The following is a 23,204-nucleotide window of genomic DNA, read 5'->3' on the forward strand; positions in this document are numbered from 1 at the left end:
GGAGATCAATGAAATCAATAGGATCCATCTTCAAAATAACATGATTTGTTAAGATTTGCTGGTGTGATGGACTGCCCCTCACAACAACATTACCAAACTTGAAGAATGTTTTGTGTACCCTGAACGTAGCACAATGATCACGGCTTTTAATTAATCTTAAACCATCTATGTACCTCCTGTAATCCGTGACATTGTTACTAATGTTCTGTAGCATAGAAAATAATCTGCAGTTCATCATCGAGAGCTACTGTATTTGCAAGGAAACATACAAGGTTGAATTCTTGCATGCCCACTCAGGCGTCTGCCTGTCTGTCTGTATCTCGTTCTTCTATGATAGGCCATCAGTCAAATTTAATGACAGGTCATTTACGCCCAATCTGTCACAGGACTATGACTGCTCTGCATGTCTTTCTATTCACCGGGAGGAGAAAGGGAGAGATTAACAGGAAGGAAGCAGGAAAGAAGACAGTAGGTGGGCAAAGATGGAAACAGAGATGCATTTTTATGGTTTTAATGCGAGTGTCACTAGGAACCTAAGCCTCTGTCAGCCCTGATTCTCCAATAAAGTCTCTGGCTTTAATCCAGAGACCTCTTAAATCTCTCCAGAGAAGTATGACTAGCTTGTCCCAACATCTTACCCAGAGGGGTAATGGATGTTAGATGAGGTTAGAGGTTTACCACCTCAGTGTGTAAAATGTTGCATGTATAGATGTGCATGTATAGGTGATTATTCAAGTGTTTATCCAAGCTTGTGGTCTTGTCAGTGTATGCATTTATACATTATATGTTTGAGGGTATGTGAATTGCACATGTTTTTTGGCTTAAACTGCGGTCACATATGTTAAAACTGCTTGTTGGGCATTCATGTAAAAGCTATTGATTTTTTCCCTTCGTTTCTCAGTGGATCAATATCTGTCCGGGACAATGCATGCAAATGCTGAGCTGAAAATCAGGGAACAACTCCATTGATGCCTTTGCTCTCAGGGTTTCACAAAAAACCAAAGATACTTAGATGGTGTCTGAGATTAAGAGCGCTGTTTCACATTGGCTTTGCTGTTTTTAGTGGAAGGATGTACCATTGTCTTGTCACCAAAAGCTCCTTCACTGACCTTATGAGGTATATAACTGCCACTGTGGATGGCTGTCATTGCATTGTTATTGCTAACATTATTTTTTCAAATTTTTAATCACTATTCACATTAAAATGGTCTCACTGTGCGATGGCCCGTGTAGTTTAATAATTACAGTTTTACTCAACATAGTTATTTAGCCCCATGCTGCTACATTTATTTCTGGACAATTTCATTACTGTGTGTCATTAAATATTCATAGAATCCGAATAAAATCCAGTTGGGGGTAATTATGTGTTTGTTAATGTGCAAACTAATCCTTTGTGGTGCATGAAATACTGACTGGCAGCTGTCAGCCTAATTTTAACTGTTTGCTATTATTTCTCATAGAATTGTTCTACCACAAATAACATTTTCTCTTCATTTAGTATGTATTTAAATAAATATTATTTAGAGTTCTTTATGCCTTTTGTATAGTCATATTTACTGAAATGGTTCTCACTGGGAAAAAAGGCTAACATATGTTTTATTTCTTTCTAATTTATTGATTATTTTTCTTTTGGTTTGGATGCAGTGAAAATTCTGATCTCATAAATGTTCCACTTCCAGTTGTTGAAAATATCAATGCCTTCAACTGTGCCGGGTTTCATGATTGATTTTTTTTTAATTGTTCATCTGTTGATATAGCTATGAGTACAGCACGCATAGTGTCCAAGAAAATGAGAAGTATGGAGCAAAAAAGACTGACAGCACCTGCTGTATTCTGAAAGACCGCTGTCTCCACTCCTATCCCATAACCCCTCTCTGCCTGTCAACACCAGAGGAACACAGCAATATGCAGTAGCAGGTGACACTTCCATGGCTCATCACAGTATGAATAAACACACGCACATACAGCGGATCAAGCTGTCAGTGTATGTGGAGGTCTTTGTAGGAGCATCATGTCTTAGACATCTTGAAAAATCAGTTCGCCTCCTGCATGTGACACATAACTCACAACGAATATTTTTAAAGATTTGTGCCCTTTTGTTCAAAAGGTTTTCAGAACTTTTTTGCTGGTTGTTGCATGTCACCTTTGAATCTGTGATAGCATCTTGCTGGTGCCATAAAAAATGACAGCAGCTTTTTCACCTCTAGTATCTTTGCTTTATGTGCTGCAGTGGGAACAAGAGAGGGCCAGATTTACTAATAGAAACCCTCTTTTGGAATTCAAAAGCCACTCTCCAGTGACCAAAGATGCACCGTGTATATTTTGTGACAGAAAGGAGCAGACAGAGTTTGGTTGTTTTTGTTTCACATTTATCAAGAATACAGCTGTTTCTAGTATCTAAGAACAGACACAATCCCCAGCATTTCTAATACAGAGATCCAACTCACCCATTACTATCACTGGGGTAGTTAAGCAACTCCTTGCAGCTGGGCTTCTGGGGTGACCTGTGTTCCTTGGGACCCTTGATGTTGTAAGACTGTCTTGTTGAAACACTTATGAAATATCACATTGAGATCTCTGGATTGGTGCCTCTGGATTGCCTACTGGGGTGTTGGTTGCCATATAGTTTGCCCCACCAGTCTATATGTTTTTCTGTGAAATTGGAGAAGGCATTCTACCACGTGTCTCTGGGGATTCTGTGGGATGCGCTTCGAGAGTATGGGGTATCTGGTCAGTTGCTATGAGCCCTTATATTCCTGTACAGCAGCAGTGAGAGCTTGGTCCTCATTGCCAGCAGTAAGTTGGATTCATTATTACCAGTGGGTGTTGTACTTTGTTAGGACTGCCCTTTGTCACTGATTCTCTTTATAGTTTTTATGAATTAAAAACTATGAATTTTGAGGTGGAGCAAAGAGGTAGAAAACTTCCAATTTGGTAGCCTCAAGATCTCATCTGAGTTTTTTTGCAGATGATACAGTTCTTTTGGCTTCATCAGGTGGTGGCCACCAGCTTGCTCTGGAATAATTTAGAACCAAGTGTGAAGCAGCCTGAATAAGAACTCTCAACCAAATCAATTAGGGGTCAGGGACGAGTTGAACAACAACTAACCAAATCAAGAACATTTTCAAGGAGGTAGGTGTCGTGGGGTCTTGGCCACAAGTGAGGGGAGAGCTCGCTGTCCATCTCCCACCCATCTGCAGTGATATGGATCCTGATCCAGATCTATGTTCCTACCTTTGCCTATAGTCACGAGCTCTGGGTAGTGACCAAAAGAGTGAGACTGTGGATACAAGTGGCAGAAATGAGCTCCCTTCAATGGGTAGCTGGGCTTTCCCTTAGAGATACAGTGAGGAGTTCATTCATTTCAGAGGTACTGATGGGAGAGCCACTACTCCTCGACATTGAACAATTGAACAATCTGAGGCGGTTCAAGCATCTAACTAGGATGCCTCCTGGGCACATCTTGGTTGAGGTGTTGATAGCAGCTAACAGAAGGCTTCAGGGTAGACCCAGGGCATGCTGGATAGAATACATCTATTGGCTCACCTGAAAATTCCCCCAGATGAGCTGTAAGAGGTGGGGCTGGTGAATAGGAAGTCTGGGCTTCTCTGGCTAGGCTGCCGCCTGATGACCAAGCACTAGATATGTTACAAAAAATGGATGGATGGATGTTTATGCCCCTCTCACACGAACTGTACTCAAATAAGTACAGCTAAACTTTTGATTGATACGGTATTTTGAAACTAAAAACATAGAAAGGAACAGCAAAAATATGCAAATAAAAAAATGGAGGCAGTGAACATGATATACATAATACTAAATAAAATTAAAGAAAAGTAAAATCTGATTAGTGTTTAAGTTATTGCTCTTTATAAATATAAGAAGAATTTTTTCAATCCTTATAAAATGTTGACAGTGAAACATGCCTGTATACAAATGTAACTGGGCCAGATTCAGCTATCCTGTCAGTTTTGCATACACACACATACACACAAAGCTGTCCAAAGCTGACAAGCTCAGCAGGACAGGGCCTTCTTCCTCTTCATCATTTATTCACCAACACAGCACACTGTGGGCAACACATCCCATAGAGCAAACATTTATTCTCAGCATTCTTCAATTTCCCTCACAAAGCTCTTTTCAAGCTTGGTGCTTAGCCGTTTCACTATGCAATGTGCTGGCAATATTGGTTCCATAAGCCAGTTTTCATTGCTTGTATATTGTGATCCGGTCAAATACTGCTGAGAGGTGATATCGGGGTAACTGAATACATGCATGCATGGACAGTATTATATGTGAATGGACAGGATGGAGTCATGTTTTTCACAATGTGTCGCCTGAAGGTCTTAATTTGTCAGCCTAAGACAAAGCACTGAACCAATGGCAGCTCTGGGAAATGATACATATCACCTGAAGTCTATTTGAAGTCCAGTTTGAAGCTACACTTGGTTCCATAAGTTTTTGGACAGTGACACAATCTTTGCAATTTTCAAATATCTGGATCGCAGATATCTGTATATCAGTTCAGCAACACCAAAAGGTCTGAAAGACCACAGAAAAAATTAAAGTGCATGATCCCAAATTATTAAGAGCAACTAACCACATCAAGAACATTTTCAAGAAGGTAGATGTATCATTGTCAAAGTCTACAATTAACACACCCTTTCATTAGTGTCAATTCAGTTACATAGGACAAAACTGAAGGCAAAAAGACCCACAATGTCATTAGCAGTATTTTGGGGATTTTTACATTTACCACCTGTATACCTCTCTCCATCTAGGTTGTTTTATAAATATATCGTACTTTATGCCACCATTTACAGCTGGAGATGGAGAGTTTACAGTGTTCAGTGATACAGTTCCCAAAATGAAGCACATAAAATGTGAAATGGCATGCGCGTTTTTTTTTTATTCACATTCCTCGCTTGCCAGAGCTATTCTATGCCGTTTCTGCATAGGTTGTGTCTCATAAGTCATACCCTAATGGTATTTGTGCTTGTGTGCCTGATAGATAGTTTCCCCATTGCAAATGGAGTTAAAGCAACAGCAGAATCATTAGCAATACCCCATTAGCACTGTAGTGGCAGGCACAAAGATTGGATGATTTAACTCACGTGTTTGTTTGTAATTCTTTTCGGGTACTATTTACTGTTTTTTTTCTACTTCATATATTGTGCACAGAGAGGCAATTATATGAAATGACTTAAATTAGCTGCATTTAAATATTCTCACTATGACAACAGTATTAGAGCAACACAAGCATTTTTAAAAGCCTTCATGACATGTCATGTTATTGCATCAGTGAATATGTGAGGGAAAATGTAGAGTAGATCATGAAAATTCAAAAATGTGGATGGTAATTACAAGCTTCCATTTTCTAAACTCTGTTGTTGGTATGGCATGCATCTTATTGAGTTTTTCTTTCATACAGTGCCATGATGGAAGTCTTAGCTAAAGGTCTGTACTTTTGGGTCTAAACACACACTAGGAAACATTTAGCAAAAATCACCCAAAACAGGATGTTTTACAGCCGCTCAAACCAGGAGGGAATAGCATTGGAGGGCACTGATAAACTAGACGCTGTGCAGTGTCTATACAACACAATATAATTCAGTTTCACACAGGCATGTTTAAATAAGCTTGAAGAGTAATGGCCAAATTTATACTTTTCTATTGAAATATCAACAGCAGCTGAGAAGCATCATAAATCAACATGGGGAAAAACGGGAAATGGCTACAGTAAAATAACATGAATCCTACAGGATACTAAGAACACGTAAGTGTATAGTGAGGAAAGTCAGGCATATACAGTACTGAGATTCTTTGCACATTAAGTATTTACCCTGTTTTCGTCATCTTTTCCGTCACAACAATCCTTATTATAAGACAGTGTTATTGCAGCTATACCTTTAGCTATTTCAAATTGAGGCTGTATAAGAAATAAAGAGATAATAATGTCTCTTTATGAAAGTCAAATCTGGAGACGTTGCCAGGTTGACTCACAGATTGACAGTCATAGGAGATGCTCCAGAGCAACATGAGTAAGATGGTGAAATGAAGCGCCTTAGACTACAGGGGGTTTATGAGCTCTGTGTCATTCACCCACCCAGTGCCTGTCCAACCCTCAGGGGAGCGGAGGAAGTCCCTTACTCGAAGCTTGAAGCTGAATACATCATGACATTGTCCCCCAGTTTGAATCCTGCTGCTCTCCCTGCTAACCTCTGACATGAGCAGCTCACTTATGCACAAAGGCCACAAAGTTCTATTAGAGGCGCGATGACTCTGCAGACTTTTGCTCACAGCTCAACTGAAAACTTTGCTGCCTAAGTCACAATGTACCAGGCGGGCATGTGTGGTAAGTGCTCAGAAGCACCAAGTTTCGTAATATTAGTCATTTCAGCTACAGAGGGATATAGCAACCTTGAGGCTGCAGTTCTGGCATTTGGAAAATAGAGTTGGAAGATTTAGAAAGGCATGAGTGAGAATAGGCAAAGGCTGTTGGGCTTTTCCCTCACTAATTTTCCGTCATAAACATTCCACCACCCTCTCATTTAAGGATGTCACCTGACTTAATTGCACCCATCTTACCTGTGATTTAGATATCAAATCTGGCATCTGGAGCTATAAAGCACTGGAATTTGTGCTATTCAGTCTACCAACAGCATCATTTACTTTCAAAGGATCGTCTAATTTTGATGTTACCCCTGTGTCACTTTCCATAGAGGAGCACATTGTTTTACTGGGTTTATTAACTGTGCTGCCTCTCTTGGACAACACTTCAAAGACGTCTCCTTGTGGTTTAGCAAGGTTTGCCAGTGTTTCCAATAAGAAAACCCAGGCCTACTATGGTTCTGCATCAGATCATCTGGGATGCCCAATGGTATACCCGCGTCTAAGCAGGACAAGCAGAAATACTCCCAGTCTCTGCACACATGCACAAATTCCTCCTCTTATAGCTGTTTGTGTATACAGCTCACCAGAAGCAGCTTAGCTCCTTGTCGACCTTGAGGGATAGATGCAGAGGTGGTAGAGCAGAGCTGAGTGGCCATGTGGAAGCTCATAAATAAGAATGAAGGATGGCCCCAGGGGCCTGGAGTGAGGAAGGTTTGGGGGCCATCAAGAAACACCCTGGTATACAGAAGCATGATATAGACACTTGGCTGTCCAGCACCCCCTCACTCATCTGGAGATTCATTACGCCCGTTTCAACATTACTATCCAGTACCCCCATCCTTGACTCCTTCAACCTCATATGCACTCGTCATCCATGAAAATCTATCAGGCTACAAATTGCAGTATTTATGTTACTGTTAGGCTGCCTTAGAGGCTGAGCATTCCTATTCTTGTCATCAAATATCATTTAATATAACCTCTTTTCCCCACTGCATATCTGTAATCATATATGCAATGCAGGAGTAGGCGACGGGACTCTTTTTCCATTGGCCTTTCCCTGCATGATGACAGTGCTGCACTCATCACTCACCACATTGCCCTCAGAGCTTAAGCTGTCATTGGATATTGATAAGGCCTTTGAAAAATCACCCTCATAGAAAGCATTCTGCCAACAAGACCTATAAAGTAAGCTGTGGATCTATAAGGAGGGATAATGATGCTTAAAACCTGCCACACCGTACATGCTAATATATCAGTTGCCAATTATGTGGTAATTGTGGATTTCTGCAACAGTGCGCTGTCATTTAGGGGAAACCTTCAGTTTTACAGGAAATTCTGTTTTCTTTTTTTTTCTTGAAGCTTTCAGTAAAATCTTTTGTAGCTTTCAAGTAGCAGGTATGCTAAAGGAGACATGCAATTAAAGCTTAGCTTAATAACAACACACAACATACAATTATTTCAATCCACCCTGAGCCTTTAGTCAGTAATTATGATTTGTGATTGATATAAAGCTAAGGTCTTAATTCCTTTTATTTATCTCACATACCCATCTATTCATGAGTCTGTGTAGATAAAATACTGAATTAAGTCCATTTCTGCAGTGTGGCTATAAAAGTGAATGTCACGGCAATGAGAAAAGCTGACATTTCTGCTAACTTTGTTTTAAAGTATGATGTGACAAGAACGCTGACGTAGAATTGATTTTTCACTTTACACTGGTGTGATATGAGAAGCATGTTATTCCGTTAATTGGGAAGTATTTAGCAACCACGTCAAGGATTAAATACGACTTTAGAGATTTTTGCTTTAGATCCAGTTAAACTCTTTTTAAAATAAAGCCTGCTGTTAATAAGGATAGAAAAAAGTATTCCCTTGTAATTTGTAATATAGTGTAGTATCATAGCTGCTCTAAATATAACGTTCTTTTCCTTTCTTAACCCTCCTGCCATCCTTTAAAAAACTCACACCCATTACCCTAGGGACCATTCTCAGCCACGCCCAAAAACGCCATAAAAAGACCATATATCCATATTTTATTCCACTTTAAATTAGCCAACCTTGTAAAACTACTTCTCCCTGAAATATTCATGTAAAGTTTTAATTATATTTTCGTTGTTTTAACCCTTCAAATCCCAGTGTTATTACATGAGCGCCCTGTGTTATAAGCCCCAAAAAACAAAAAACGAAACTAAATATTTCCACAAAAAACCAGTTGAAGTAATATGTGATTGTCATTATAAGTAGGCCTTTAGATGGACCAAAGATTGGCACCAACATACATTTTGACCTGCCATTATTTTTTTGCATTTTTTTTGCAATTTAAAAATTAAAACTTCAAGGCCCTGAGTCTTCATTGACATCCAAGAAAAGAAGAAAAAATAAAATCATATAATGATAATTTGGGGTTGAAAAATAGCGTTTATAATGGAAGTCAATGGGCAGGAAATGGTCCCCAGGGTGATGGGTGTGGGGATTTCTGCTGCTCAGCCATTTTAGGCTGATTTAAGGAATTCACACTGGAATATTAACATTGACAGGTAAAAACTATCCTGTGGCAAGTTTGGTTATATTCCACTGAACACAGTGGAAATGGCAGCCATTTAACACATAGCAGTGGCACAAAAAGGTCCCAAGAAGGCAGGAAGGTTAAACTCACAGTGGCACATAAATGTTTTTATGTCTTTATCTTTTTCTTCTACAATATAAAAAATTCATAACTGAAGTGGAATATGTGAGCAAGGGGGCGCTTCATGGCTCGTTTAAAAATAATATATCACTTTTAATTGGATCACTTAAACGTGAACGGCTTACCAAACACGGTGAAATCTAAACACAAAACGCCATTTATTAAAAGTCGTGTCCCATGGCCCACAAGTACTTCAGTTTTTCCTACAAGACAAAAGACCATATAAAGAGATAAATGTGGAGTTGTTTATTTGTAGGAAGCGCTATATTTTGATCAACCTACCTTTTTGAAAAATCTACAATAAACCCAAAATGCTGTGAGGTTATATCATAAACTAATCTGCAATTTAAAAGTACAACAAAAAATTAATCAAAAGAAAATCTAAGAAAAAAGATTTGCAGATAGATTTATAATGAAGTTATTAAATATTATATTAAATATTTTTAATATATCACAGCAGGGTTTTGCAACGCTTTGAAATCATGAGCCTTTTATGTTGTTTTGCAGCTAAATCTCATGTCAGCAGCTTAAGAGAGATGGATAGCTTCTATTTACAGCCTAATTATATGCCAGCAAAATTGCTAAGCTTGTCTGTAGATCATGTTTTAGTAATCATTAAATGGTTTCTGGTTTGCAGGTGTTTTCCCTGGAGGAGCCAGGGTAATGAAACACATTTTTACTGATCCTAAACTAGACCTAGAAAATATAAAACTGTGGAAGATTCAAAACTGCCTCCCCAAGCCTGATTGGATTGTCTCTTGTCATGAATATAATAATGTAAGTCAGTTTTTAATTCAAACTTCCAGATTGATGTGCGAATAAAGGATATGGTTTGATAAGAGGATTCAATCTGATTTTCTGTTCAGCTCTAAATTCTACCAAAACCACCAAAACCTGATGTGATCAGGGGTTATCTTTTCTTCCTACCCAAGCCCAACGAGAATGTGCTGCTTCAACAAAAACTTCTACTGTAACTTTGTACTTGTGCTGATGCTTGAACATTTACTAGCTTTATCTACACATTCTTGCATGACTCAGAACTTTTTAAAAATGATTTTGTTCCCTTTTTTTGTTCTGCTCATACCCTTCGGTCTTTGCTTTTGTATCTCTGTTTCCATCTCTCTATATATCTGTCCATCTGACTTGCTCCCTCTGTTTTTGAATCTAAGCTTCAGAAACCCATACGGGGGAAGATAGCTGACAGGCTATCTAGGTTCTCAGTGAGAACATGACAGATATCCTCTACTCTCGCCTCCCTATGCATGTCGAGCCTGAGTCTGAGCAGTGCGGCTGTTCAGATTGCATTGTGACTGCTCTGTGTCAAAAAAGAAACCTCTCCATTATCTTTATTTATTCCTCAGGGAGCCCTGTCACTTGCATATCACCCTTACCCTCTGAAATAAAATAAAGTTTACAGGTAAGAAGAGAACAAACAGAATTCTTAGTCTGTATATTTACCATTAAAACACCTGCCAGATTCACTGTCCCAAACATGGAAACATCAACAGTTTGAAACAATATGTCCCAGTACACTATAGATTGGACTTTGCACACCTTTCACCCACCGTCTGCACTGCAGTAGGAGGCGTAGATGCTCAGTAATTTTATTTTGCTTAGGGTATCTATTGATCCAGCCACAGGCATAGTGCTCTAGAAATAGAACCAAAAGAGACAGAAGAGGGAGGGAGGGAGGGGCAAACACCTTTCAGGAGCCTAAAGTAAAATAGCCGCTGTTATGTCATGCTGCACCCCTCCACTCTCCCCTCTCTACTTTCTGTTTGTGTCCCTGTCCATCTCCTGATCCAGAATGAGATGACCTCTCTGAAAACAAACCTTGACTTTGCACTACGGGGACTTTGGTTTACCCACTGCTGGTCAGGCCTGTGTTGTGAACCCCTGGATCCGCTCTTAAGTACCGAGACCATGCAATAAATCAAAAGGGGTAATGGCTGTTCTCTCCTCTTCTGAGGTTATTAATGATGTGTGCTGAGAGAGGACAAAGCTGGAAGCTTGCTGCTCCTGCTGGGAGTATGAGCGTCGCCTTATATTTAAAAGCCCTATTTCCATATTGTTGCATGTATGTGCACATGTCTGGATCAACTGTGCACGTGCATGCACATTGTTTTTCACTTTGAAATTCCAAATAATTCACCACACAGCCTTCTTTATGTGATAGCAATGCAAATGGGATGATCAAAATGGGATTTGGGAGCAAAAACAGATAGCAGTAACACTTCCTGTCCCCCCAACCAAAAAAGAAATCTAAAATTTCTGTTTAAAGGAACCTCCTCAGACAGCAACAGTCACTGAGACCATCCAAGGTCAACACTGACTAGACTACTTGTAGAGCAGAATGTCTTCCTGTGCTTTATGAAGTAGGGTTGTAGTCAAAGTGCCAAAACAATGACAGCATACTAATATGAATATTTTATTTACATAACCATCTAAGTGTAAACTCATTTAATAGTAACTGATGTGAGGATCAGTTTAGTTATCGAAGTAAATAAGATGTTAAAGGAAGGTTATGTTAGTCTGAAAAGGTTATGAATATCATTGAATTATTGATTCATGGCTTTTACGCATAAGAATAAATCATTCTGACAGTTTATTGCCTCAAGGGGCGAAAATGTTTTTATCACTGCTCTTTGATTCTTTTTTATATGAATAACCCAGAAAACAAAAGGAAGATTATGAAAAATAAATAGAATGCAATCTTTACCAGCAATATTTAAATGAGTCAAGTGTTTTGTTTTAAGTTTTCAAATACTCTCATATTCACAGCAGGTAGCTTCACATTTTTAAAGGGTTTCTGTCTTCATCCAGGAGCAAACTACTCTTAATAAACGAAATATTGAGTCTTTATTACTACAGGGAAACACGCTGTATGCTATAATTGTGCTTTTCTGTTCCATTTATGATCAGTTTTCAGTCATCGTATACACTTGCAGAAGCAAAAGGTAGAAGCTGTCCTGTGGTGCAGTAAAAGTACATCAACTTTTTTGTCCCTGCAGAAAGTTTAGCGAGTGCAACAAGTCATTTAGAAACAGAAGAACAGTGCTGGGTTTTGATCGTAGCGTGGGGGTTCAGGTAAAGAGTTGAACTGGCAAGATTAGAGTCATTATTCAGAAAAAGTAAAGTACATTACTCATTACTTTGTAGTAATGTATTATATTACTTGCGCCCCAGAAAAGCACTTTTTATACTACTTGTTAAATAACTGTCACATTTCTCCATAACATGTCCTGAAATGCATTATCACCTAATTATACAAACAGTCTACTGTCCCACACACTGACACAAATTCCCATTTTAATGAGGGTATGTATGTAATCTTACTTTTTATTGTTTAAGTATGAACACAAAGCGAAGCTGAAAAGCTCAAAGAGCCTTCAACTCAATCTCGTTTCCGATTCTACAGTACAAACATGTGCAGGTAGAAATGGAGGCTACGGTGCTATAACCCAGACAACATTGCTGCCATTATTTCTTGTTGAAGATCAGGCTATGTCTCCTCGGTCAGGTCGGCATATAGTAGTTTCGCTCTGAGTTCTTCACCAGCTTTGTGTTAGCATGGTGTCTGTGCAAGTTTTCGCAACAAGTAGATGTTGTGTTAGCACAATAATGCAGTTTTTGCACTTTACCATCACGCTCTTATCCTTTTGTGCAATAAAAATAAAAGTAATGTCCACATCACCACTCCTTAAAAGTTCTAGGCTGCTCCAACAAGTGAAGACTGTAGAAAGTGTATAATACAATAATTTAACTGAAATAATAACATAATTCTGACTGGAATGATTACTGAATATATTGCGTTTAAGTATTGCTGTGCAAAAGCAGATAGAAAATCATGCTTTTAATGTAGTGGAGTTTGAGTTAACTACTGCAGTACCATTAACCCTTTATACAAACTGTAAGGCACATACAGAAAAGAAAGACTATGTTGTCCTAGGAGCATCTCTGCAGCTATAGTCGGTGACAAGAGAAAATATAACACCAGGGAGCTTATTTCCCACTTTCCAGCCTTTATTATGAGAAAGCACTGAATAATGTCATATATGGCAGAAAGATTTAGCCTACAATAGTCCATAATTAGTTGCCATAAGAAGACGAATATAAGCTGATCATGTGAAAAAGTATTATGTCAACATTGTGTTTTTATTACTTTTCATTATAATTTTAAAAACCTCTTAATAGGTTTTTTCAAGCTCTTTCTACATATATATAAATGGCTAATGACAACAGAAAACTAATAATACACATTAGCTAACTCAAGAGTTAAATCATGCACTTAAATATGAGTGTACAAGAAATTTTAGATACCTGATATGGCACTCCTTTTGTTGTTGTAATTTGTGTCTATGTTCATTCAGTGTCAAAAATGAGAAAACTTGAGAAAACTTTTGTCATAAAAAAAATGAAAGAATGAAATGACAAGCTCAGGTATGGAAATTCTTTATCTTTAACTAAATCTGAAACTCTCAGATGAGGGTTCCACTTTTTTCTTTTGGATAAAAGGAAAACAAAGGAAGAAGGGAAAGTGAAGAACCAAGTAGAACAACAAAACAGGTGACACGGGAACACTATCCAATGGAAAATGAAGTTGCTGATGTCTGCTACGTAATACAAGTTGACATCTGCTTGTGTCAGCAGAATTTTTTATGGAATGCTCCACCCCCTCTCAAGAGAGTGTCACGGCAAATATTTCATGTCATCGCCAGGATGCAGAGAGTCTCCCAGGTTCTGTCATGCTCTAACCTCGGAAAAAGGCCGATATCAGCAGAGCAACCTGTCTTTGTATCCGGGCATGATGTGGCCTGTACTTTTAGGGGCAGCACACATCATCAAACCAAATCCATATTTAGATATGCCACAGCAAAAACAGAAACATTTAAAAACACCTGTATGATTAATTATCCTCAGAACAGTGCTAACAGAGATTAAATCTTACCCATTTTGCTTTTGGAAGTGTTACATGGGCGGTAAAAACAACAAGCATAGTGTGACAGGAAGTAATGCCTGTAGCTGTAAAAATTAGAGCCCGCAATGCAAAAGTCTCATGACCTAAATAAATCAGCACAGACTTGCTTTCAGCTCCTTAGACTGTAATCTATGAAATGCAGGGAAACTTAACGTATTCTACAGCTACCCAAACATATCATGTCCCATTGCATTTGCTGAATGGATTGCATCGCTGTAGATTTAGATTTTTATTTGCTGTAACTGCCAGCTGTGGCAAATTTGCAGCCAGTCTGCTGACAGTTTGTTGCCATGTCTTTAGTTCTTTTCTGTAATCGTCGGTGTCAGAAATGACTGAAACCTCTGACTCAGAGTCACAAGTCAGAGGCAGAAGTGAATAATTCTTTCACTCTACTGTTTGTAATTATGACTTAATCGATATGACGTGAACATGGCATTAATCCCTAGCATTGATTCACCCCAGGTGCTTTAAGGTGGTCTGCAACTGTCTAATTTGCTTCCTTTTTTCTCACTCGTCTTCTTGTCTACTCTGCACATCCTCCTGTGTCAATCCTTTCATGAAGTGTACACGAGTTTGGAAGCTTTGATCATTCCACGGATGCCTCCTGGTGTGAGAGTGGGAAGCTCATTAGCTGTACCTTTCACCTTTCTGTATGAGACAACAGGACTAACCAATCACTAATTAAGTGGCACATGGATATTACATCCTGTTGTTTATTGGACACATATTTAATATGTTACATGTATCCATGAAGTATCTAGAGTTTACTGAAAAATGCTACACTTTAAACATATATACTCGTAATCTATACATAAAATTAGGACAATTATGTAATTCATAGTTTGATATGTTGTTGATTACCAAACCACCAACTGATTTTTCCACAATCAGCAATTACAAATGGCACAAATGTAACTGCTCTTTATGCTTGTTCCAAATAACCACTTTATGTTGGACATAAAACACATCCAGCATACACTCGAGCAGCCACCCACAGGTATACCTGTTCAATTCCTTGTTAAGATAAATATCTAATCATAGACAAAGACTGGTCCAAAAAGAGGAAATAGCCAGAAAAGTTCTCTGTGTGAAAATGCCCTGTTCATGCTAGAGGTCAGAGAAAAAATGAAGGCAACAGTAACTCTAATAACCACGACTAAAACATGCTGTGGTTATTAGAGTTACTGTTACTGCTGTTGTGATGGAAGACCACACCCATCAGATAAGAACAGTAAACTGAGGCTATAATTTGGCTCACCAAAACTGTAAAAAAAGAAGACAGGAAAATTGTTTCCTTGTCATGTGAGTTTTAAATTCTGATGCAACATTAGGTCAGATTTTTACTAGAGCAATATGAAAGCACTGATCGGGTGGTTTAGGCTGCTGATGGTGGTGTAATGTGTGAGTGATATTCTAATATTTATATCTTTTAGTACCATCATTTAAACTGTCACTGACTGTGTCCATTTATTACCACCCATTTTTTGATGGCTGCTTTGAGCACAATAACAATCATGTCACAAAAACCAGAGCATTCCAAACATCATCTGTTTTCTTAAACATGTCAATTAGTACTCAAATAGCCTCCACAGTCAACAACTCCCAATCCAATAGAGCACCTTTGGAATATGGAGGAATAGGAAATTTGTATTTTGGATATGCAGCTGACCAATTTGCAGCACTGTGTGATGCTATCATGTGTCAATACGGACCAAGATCTCAGAGCAATGTTTCCAGCACTTTACTGAATATAATGCACAAAGAATTAAGCCGGTCCCAAAGGCCGAAGAAGGTCGCACCCTACCAGCAAGCTGTAACTAACAAGATAACCTTAATGTACAACATCCGGCATCAGAAATATATGAAATATTAGTCCCTTAGGTCTATTCAAATATATCACAGCAAACAAAATGCTTTCCTTTTTCTTAATTTATGACTTTGCAGAAAGTTGCACAATAGGTAAAGCCTGATTTTGATGTGAGTTTGCATTTGTTATAGCACCACTGGGCCAGTCTATTGTTTTCATGGCCTTTGGAGCTCTGCAGAAATGAGTAAAAGTGCATAAAAAAGCTTTTCAGGGCACTGCAGTGGTATCCTACTGTATTTATCACCTGCTTGTCCTTCCTCTGTTCTTCTACTGAACTATATGAGTCACCAGCATTTATTGGCTTTGCTCCCTTTTATTTATACCAATTAATTTGTTTATTTCTTTTAAAATAAACTTTTGACCCATCTATCTCAATCTTTTCTTTCTGTCCTTTGAAAAGTGTCAGTTCACAATGGATGAGCTAAGTTTGAAAACCCTTCACTGGGATAAATTAGTGTAGTTTTAGATTTTTTTCAAGCCTCCTAGGAGGTGCTAAATCAGGTCTTAAAGGAGGCAGAGGGAGTGGAACACAAATGAAGCAGTCAGAAGTGAAAGGAAAGACAGAAAAGAGAAGCACAGTGAGCATGAGGACGCTCTTTGTACTTTATTAGGTCGATATTGCAATCTGAGTGTCGGCGATGCAGTTCAGTTCATACTTTATCAGCCTCTTCTCCTCCCTTTCCGCAGAGAAAATCTCTCAGAAACCATTTACTCTCTTTCTTTGATGTAAAGAACTTAATGTCATTCTGAGGGCTTTCTCTTTGTATTAAAAAAAGAGTTTCCTGAGCTTTCAGATAGCTGTGATAATAGCAGAGTTGTCACTGAGAACTAAGGCAACAATTGTCCTGTGGCTACTAAAGTGAACTTGAGCTCATTCCTATTAATATTTTGTGGTCAAGTGTGGGACATCACCTGAGAGAAATGTGCTTTATCCTTGAGGAAAGAATGAAGGGGTGAAGGAAAGATTAATTTCAGTGTATTTCGTAGTATCTCCAGAAGCGACTAATTAATTATAGCCATAACGAGCCAAGAGAGCGAGCGCAAATTCCCCCTCTAACCAATGGCCACATGGTGGTGGATTTGATCTTGTACTGTTTGTTTTAGCTGCCGTTAGTTTCCCACCATGTGTAAATTAGACTAACTAGAACTTCTGTTTTTTAGGCATTTTAATGAAAGCATTGTTTTTATTTATATGTATCGTAAGAAGCACATATTTTTGCACCTGTCCAAATTTGTCTAAAATGTAGAACTTCCTTACCTTTGCTAATTTGTAATTTCACACACGTGGATAAAAGAACTACAGCTTTGGAACTATGTAACCAGACCGGCTCAGGTCTCTGGTGTATGGCAACATAAATATAATTTTTGTCACTGACTATTTCACTCTGTTTATGTACTTTGATCCTCAGGATGGAATTGCATAAAGATAAGTAGCAGAGAAAATGTTTTAATCAGCATGCCTTTATCTTGACATTGTAAGCTAAATGTTTCAGAAACTAATGCATTTCAAAGTTATGAAGCACAGTGTGGCTGTCAGAGCAGAATTTGAAAAAACAAAAACAATGATATGATATGCTTTACATCAGGTTATTATTCAACTACTGCAAATAGCTTTGTATCCATGTACAGTGGGGCAAAAAAGTATTTAGTCAGCCACCGATTGTGCAAGTTCCCCCACTTAAAATGATGACAGAGGTCAGTAATTTGCACCAGAGGTACACTTCAACTGTGAGAGACAGAATGTGAAAAAAAAATCCATGAATCCACATGGTAGGATTTGTAAAGAATTTATTCGTAAATTAGGGTGGAAAATAAGTATTTGGTCACCTCAAACAAGGAAAATCTCTGGCTCTCACAGACCTGTAACGTCTTTTGTAAGAAGCTTTTCTGTCCCCCACTCATTACCTGTATGAATGGCACCTGTTTGAACTCATCATCTGTATAAAAGACACCTGTCCACAGCCTCAAACAGTCAGACTCCAAACGCCGCCATGGCCAAGACCAAAGAGCTTTCGAAGGACACCAGGAAAAGTATTGTAGACCTGCACCAGACTGGGAAGAGTGAATCTACAATAGGCAAGCAGCTTGGTGTGAAAAAATCAACTGTGGGAGCAATCATCAGAAAATGGAAGACATACAAGACCACTGATAATCTCCCTCGATCTGGGGCTCCACGCAAGATCTCATCCCGTGGGGTCAAAATGATCATGAGAACGGTGAGCAAAGATCCCAGAACCACACGGGGGGACCTGGTGAATGACCTGCAGAGAGCTGGGACCAAAGTAACAAAGGTCACCATCAGTAACACACTACAACGGCAGGGAATCAAATCCCGCAGTGCCAGACGTGTTCCGCTGCTGAAGCCAGTGCATGTCCAGGCCCGTCTGAAGTTTGCCAGAGAGCACATGGATGATACAGCAGAGGATTGGGAGAATGTCATGTGGTCAGATGAAACCAAAGTAGAACTTTTTGGTATAAACTCAACTCGTCGTGTTTGGAGGAAGAAGAATACTGAGTTGCATCCCAAGAACACCATACCTACTGTGAAGCATGGGGGTGGAAACATCACGCTATGGGGCTGTTTTTCTGCCAAGGGGACAGGACGACTGATCTGTGTTAAGGACAGAATGAATGGGGCCATGTATCGTGAGATTTTGAGCCAAAACCTCCTTCCATCAGTGAGAACTTTGAAGATGAAACGAGGCTGGGTCTTCCAACATGACAATGATCCAAAACACACCGCCCGGGCAACAAAGGAGTGGCTCCGTAAGAAGCATTTGAAAGTCCTGGAGTGGCCTAGCCAGTCTCCAGACCTCAACCCCATAGAAAATCTGTGGTGGGAGTTGAAAGTCCGTGTTGCTCGGCGACAGCCCCAAAACATCACTGCTCTCGAGAAGATCTGCATGGAGGAATGGGCCAAAATACCAGCTACTGTGTGTGCAAACCTGGTAAAGACCTATAGTAAACGTTTGACCTCTGTTATTGCCAACAAAGGTTATGTTACAAAGTATTGCGTTGTATTTTTGTTATTGACCAAATACTTATTTTCCACCCTGAATTACGAATAAATTCTTTACAAATCCTACCATGTGGATTCATGGATTTTTTTTTCACATTCTGTCTCTCACAGTTGAAGTGTACCTCTGGTGCAAATTACTGACCTCTGTCATCATTTTAGGTGGGGGAACTTGCACAATCGGTGGCTGACTAAATACTTTTTTGCCCCACTGTAGGTCTGATGGTTGAGATAGTTAATGTGTTTCAAAAAGTCTGACACTGGGATTTGGAAAGAAGGCCCCTCTTAGATTCCTCCCCATATTAACAACTAGTTCAACTGATCAGTGTTAGTCAGTGATACCTCAGTTCAAGTTGAGGACAAAATGAGACTGTACTTTTTAGGCTGTGGCTCTAAGATTGCAGGACTTTCATGGGACTTAACATCTACAGTATCAGTCAGTATCAGTATCAGACCTCTTGTTGATACCTTTAAAAAGCAGATTAAAATCTTTCTTTTATTTCAATTAATCTATTTAAGTTTTTTTGTCCTATATTATATTGTCCTTGTACTTTTGTGACTTTTGTTCTTAAAAGAACTATATAAAAATATACTATTACTACACAAATGTCAGATTTTTTGGAATAAATGTCCCATCTTACACAAATTTTGCTAATGTAGTTTTCATCAAAGCTCCGAATTTAATATTTAATAGCATAATAAGAAAAAAAAATCTCCTGTATAATTTAAAACTCAATGTCAAATCTGTCAGTGAAAGTAGACAGTGAACTTTTTGATAAAGAAAAGCTATCTAACAAAGTTATGCTAATGTAATCAGGATACATTTATTAGATAGATATGCTGCTAATGTATTTCATCTGCTTTGTAGAGGAATATATACAATCTACAAACTAAACAAGTTGTAAATATATCTTTTTTTAATCTTTAGTGAAATTATTTTTCTTAAGAGTGAATCCTGCAGATTTTAAAAACATAATTATGCAGTCATTAAAACTGAATTGAATGGTATCAACCTTTAATTTGAATTAGTTTTCTCTTCTCCTTATTGTAATTCTTTTATTATTATTATTATTATTATTATTATTATTATTATTATTATTATATTATTTCTTATTTTGAGGACTTTTCCCAAGACCTCTGACAGACTTCTGGGCCATAGGAATTAAATTATAGTCTAGTTATAGTTAAATTATCCTCAACAGTGCTGATTTAGTACCTGTGACTCCTGCAGTCCTCCATCAGCTTTGATTTGTTGATTCAATCGATCTTCCCCTTCCAAGATGAGCAGCACAGTGATCAATTAGAATACTCGGCTTTGGGAAGAGTCGCTCCTTGATATGGTTTGGTTGTTTTAGTCTCAGAGTACTTTAAATTTCCTCTTAATAAAGTAATTTTCTAAACATCCTATTGAAAATATAACTTTTTCTGTATTTTAAACTTGTATTAACCCCCAGGATCTAATACATCATACTTTTTTTATTCTTATTGGTTAATGGTTTAAATGTTTAACACTTTATAGTTTGAAAGCTGAAACAATTGATCCATGGGGTTTTTTTTTTTGTTGTTGTTGTTGTTTTTATCTATATACTTAATCATTTCAAAACTTTGCAGGTCTTTAGTGTTTATGTGTTTTTGTTTAGCACTAACTGTGATGCATGGTAAAATAGGTTCTGCGTGAGATGCAATCAACTTTCATTGGGTGTTAACTGTTCTCCACGCTCTGCTTTTCAGTTCAGATAGAAGCAGGTTGGGTTGCGATAAGCCAGGATTGATGAGACACCCAGATCCCATCATGCCACGGATCATCCTAGGCTTGCAAACCAGTGAATTACAATCCTGACTGCCCTTTCAGTTCTTATTTGCTTATTGATCACAGATTGTCATCAGTCTTAAGTATTGAACTACTGCTGCGAGGACGGTCATGAATCTTATACCAAATAGCAGCACAAGCCATAAGTTATAGCCAAAATCAGGAGCTACTTGCCCAGTGGAAGCCCAACTCTCAGACTGAGGTTAACGTTGTAAATCCAGATCCAAGGCTTGTGATGGATATGTGGGGGCTGAAGGCTACCCCTGGGCACATCTGCAGGTTAATAACAATGTGAGTTTTGCATCAACAGCAATACACCTAAGAACAGCTATACATTATGTTGCACATACCAGACCACACCATGCACGCTTGGTGCAAGCACATGTATTTGTGCAAACATCAGCTGCATCTCTTATGCACTTCTGTCTGCATTGTTTGTCACTGTATCTCACAGCCATACAGCATGCACTATATTCACTGCTTCTCATGGTTTTCCCAGAAAACGGGGAGGGTCTCACTGACCTTTCAATTATACTGAATTATCATGTCAGTCCTGGAGTAACTACCAAGAGGATCATTAAACACTGCACCTTTATGTTCCGGTAAAGACTTTCTAATTCATTTCAAAGTTGTAAAATACTTTCAGTATATTAAATGAACTTATCCTTGCTTTTTCACATATTTTCCCAAATGCATCCTTCTGATGATGCAGAAAATGCTTCTCTACTTAGTCACTGACATGTCTGAAAAATATTTTAAAATCTGTTATTCTTTGGCTGAATTAGAATCATTCATAGTTAGCTTGTGTCTGTCTGTGCAGAACATAATCTCTTAAACTGCACTGACTACACATGCAAATCATTGCTTCCTTGTGAGAAGGCTTTTGCTGCATTCCCATTAACTGGAATGAATATGCTGACTGGACATGCATAATACATGAGAAAATGCATGCTTTTGCAATGCGTGTTTTTCAGTGGCAGTACCCTCACGGAGACAAAACGGACACTTACATCCAGTAAAAGGGACATCACAATACTGGAGGCCCATTGCCTTGATGCAATGCTAAGAAAGAAGAAGGGAGGAAAAAGAAAGAAAAAGAAGGAAAAACTCAGAAGCCCAGAGCTGCTTCTTATTATTGTTGGACTCTCTTTCTTTCTCCCTCCATTTTTCCTGCCTCTCCCATCCTTTCTTCCATCAGCCTCTGGCCCTTTAGCCACCATCCTCCTCTTTCCCCACTGGGCTACCACCAGTAAGTGGATATGGCCTGGATGTTGGCACTAAGCGCTAATTACACTGTCTATCTCACCACAGTGACAGTCATGGCCACGAAGATCTCTGCTCCCTTTTTTGCTAATCCACAGCTGGGGAAAGAACACTTCCATGAGCACTTGCTCCCAACTGATGTGTTTAAGTTGACATTTAGCAGCATACAAAAATGATGGGAATTCTTGCACCACAAGAAAGCATCCGTTGTCCGTTGGCATCACTCCAGCAAATGAAATGGCTTCAGAGGAATTATGACATGCTAATTATCATGTGTATGTACTGCATATACCATAGATAATTAGATTTGATGTAGTGTCTTGTGTGGTATGGTTAATGTGAATGATGTGATGCTGAAATCAGTGGTCATGCAGTCCATTCAAATGCTTGATTTTCCATGTTGCATAACATGTTGCATGTCAAGTTGAGGATGTCTGAGGAGACATGGGGTGGCACCACTGCAGACAAAAAAAGATCTTGGATCATTTACATTGTAATACACTTTACCATCCCATGTTTAGATGGTAAACTCCCCTAATCCTGTTACTTTAAGCCTTCTTTCAAACCTGAGGCTGCAGGCTGCCAAGCCTATTGCAGTGCCCACTATGTGTCCCAAAACGAATGATATCTCGAGAGAGGCACCTGTGTGGTTGTGGCTAATCATGTTGATCGTGCGCTTGGTCATGCTACCTCATCTCTTGCCATAAGCAGGATAAAGGATAAGCTAACAAAAACAAGCCGAAGCAATGTTGCAGTTAGTGTGCTCGCCAGTGCAGTCGTCTTTTCAAAAGACAATCATGTTTGTTTTTGTTCAGTAGAGAGTTGCATGAGAGACAAAAGACAATAGAGATTCCAGCCCACACTGACTTGAACAAAATGTGCCTTGACCCATTTAATCAAAAAAGGAATTTATGTTTACTGGAACAATGTCTCTAAAATTTGAGCTTTGATTACGGCTTTATTTTTTTGCATCACTGGTATTTTTGCAGCATCAAAAGTGGTGATAAGTTGATAAGATGCTGCCTACTTACCCAAAATTAGTAATTATGCGACATGTGCGACACAGCAGTTTTCGACACTTCCTCTTCTTTTTAGCCCTCCTCCAAAAACTGTGGTAAATACATGGGGGTGGGCTTATATTACTGATGATGATGTCTATGACTTCCCTTGCTAAGTGCTGTAGGTAGCGTT

The sequence above is a fragment of the Rhamphochromis longiceps genome, linkage group LG19 (assembly GCF_057381845.1).
Source record: "Rhamphochromis longiceps isolate RC_006_pf linkage group LG19, R_longiceps_female_GT1.1, whole genome shotgun sequence".
In the NCBI taxonomy this organism is placed as follows: Eukaryota; Metazoa; Chordata; class Actinopteri; order Cichliformes; family Cichlidae; genus Rhamphochromis; species Rhamphochromis longiceps.